This window comes from Piliocolobus tephrosceles, chromosome 2 (assembly GCF_002776525.5).
Source record: "Piliocolobus tephrosceles isolate RC106 chromosome 2, ASM277652v3, whole genome shotgun sequence".
NCBI lineage: Eukaryota > Metazoa > Chordata > Mammalia > Primates > Cercopithecidae > Piliocolobus > Piliocolobus tephrosceles.
Genome location: NC_045435.1, coordinates 104,151,495 through 104,153,961, shown reverse-complemented (window position 1 = coordinate 104,153,961; position 2,467 = coordinate 104,151,495). Strand labels below are relative to the sequence as shown.

The window sequence follows — 2,467 nt, the reverse complement described above, 5'->3', positions numbered from 1 at the left end:
TGCCTGATACTGCTATATATGTATACAGGAATTCAACAATTAAGCAAATGGATAGCAGATGATAGGAGGCAGTTTTCTCACTATTTGAAGTAGGAATTTATAGATAAGGAAAAGGAGGGGAGTAGAATGATGCACGTGGTAATGGATTAGAACTAGAGACATCGGTAAGAACTTCTATAATAATTAACAATACGGAAACAGATGGTTACACATAGAAATATTTATAAATATGTGTATATATACAAAGTAGCATACATACATACATTAATTGCTCTGTCAGGTGAGAAGTCTGAAAAAAAAAAAAAAAAAACTGCATCCCAATAGCAATGAACACACCTAGCACCCAGATCTTGGTTCCTAATATCATTCTCCAAAATAAAGGAATCAGGGCTCCCTGGAGTAATGAGTGACTAGGACTGGGGCGGGAAAATACAAGATGAGCCTGCAGTGGCTTATAGTGCTAGAAGTAAGAAACTGCGTTCTCTCTCCCTTACTCTGTCTCTCTTCTTCTCTCTCTCTCTCTCACACACACACACACACACACACACACACACACAAATTAATGAGAGTATCTCAAAGGGGCTCAGGACCAAAAAGCTCCCAATGGCCAAAGCTAGAAAGATTTCAGCAAGGAAAGAAGTAGTTTGGGATTAGAGCCCAGAGTATAAAACACATATCCATGAGCTCAGATTTGATATAAATATATGATTAAATAAGTTAATAAACACAGGAAAAGAAACAAATATTCAGTACAAAAAAAAGAATTCCAAATAAATTATATTGGTATGGTGACTAGGTTGGCCAGGCTTGGTGACTACACTGGCCCGGCTACACTGTTCCATACCTTCCACTGTCGGATTGGGCTGCTACCTCTGTGCCTGCCAGTCATGTTATTAATACTACTGCCGCTGCTGTCACTGCTGCTGCTGCTGCTGCTGGGACCTGGCCCTGGGTCCGGCGAGGCCTCCAAGAGGTCACACGTGCACCGACATGGGATCCTGGAACTGGCAGGAACTGTGGGTTGTATTGACTCCCAAACCCCACTTGCTTATATGAAATACGGTTGCTGTTGTGGTCTGGGAGGCCATGGCCAGCGCCGGGATGCCATTGACTGCAGCAGCAGAGAACAAATGCCAAAAACACTTGTGCAGGTGTGACCAGGAGATTGCTAACTGCTAGCCCAAACTGAGTACAACTTAAAGTACCTCTTCTACCCCCAGTTTCGGTGTCAGCAGGACTCGCCCAAGTGCGACTGGCTAGCTTGACTTGAAATGCTCCTTTGCACAAAGAAATAAAACTCCTTCTCGCTAATGAAAAAGTATTATATTGTTACTTCATCCTAATGGAGGGGGACCATAATTTTCCACTCCTTAAGGGCTATGTATAAGGAACTTCCTTCCAAGGAGTACAGTTAGAAGGGGGAAATTTAAGTGAGTATTTTTATGATAGGGACACTCAAGAAACAGTAACCCAACCAAGTGATCAAGGTCATATCAAGCATCATAAATCACGTTGATAATCTTGATATTATCTGTGATGAAAATGGCACTTTTCTTCTATGATAAACCCATAAACCCAGTCTAATTGTGAGAAAAACATCTGTCAACCTAATTAACAGAGAGGGAGACTGTCTAAAAGAAAATGATGTTTATTTGGGAATAAGCGTTGCCATGGCAATAAGCATCCCATAGTAAACTACATGAGTATTCAGGGAAGCAAAAGAAGAAAAAGGCTTTTAGAGGAAAAATGAGGAGTATACAATTGTTTTGACACTATTATCCTTGGCTACAAGGATCAATAAGAAGAGTGGGCTGGGCGCGGTGGCTCACGCCTGTAATCCCAGCACTTTGGGAGGCCGAGACGGGCGGATCACGAGGTCAGGAGATCGAGACCATCCTAGCTAACACGGTGAAACCCCGCCTCTACTAAATATACATTGCCGGGCGCGGTGGCTCAAGCCTGTAATCCCAGCTCTTTGGGAGGCCGAGACGGGTGGATCACGAGGTCAGGAGATCGAGACCATCCTGGCTAACACCGTGAAACCCCGTCTCTACTAAAAATACAAAAAACTAGCCGGGCGAGGTGGCGGCGCCTGTGGTCCCAGCTACTCGGGAGGCTGAGGCAGGAGAATGGCCTAAACCCGGGAGGCGGAGCTTGCAGTGAGCTGAGATCCGGCCACTGCACTCCAGCCTGGGCGACAGAGCAAGACTCCGTCTCAAAAAAAAAAAAGAAGAGTGGCACTAGTCTGAGGTTGAACAGGAAGTTGCTGGGCAGATGTCCTCACAGGAGTACTTCTTTGTACATAGTTGCAATGACCTTTGTGCAAGGTTGTGGTTTCTGCAGTCTTCTGTGATAGTTCTTGTTATCAGGCATTTGGGAATGAGAAACTTCCCTTCAAGACCTTCCCTGGCTCTCGTTGTCAGGAATTTTAATGCAAGTGACTCCATTTTGATTCTGACAACTTTCA

At 44.3% G+C, this 2,467-nt stretch overlaps 1 pseudogene; it reads left to right on the top strand.

Annotated features, from left to right (window-relative positions):
* The first annotated feature begins 785 nt into the window (after nucleotides 1–785).
* LOC111523193 lies at nucleotides 786–1,265 on the top strand (annotated as a pseudogene).
* The last annotated feature ends 1,202 nt before the right edge of the window (nucleotides 1,266–2,467 follow it).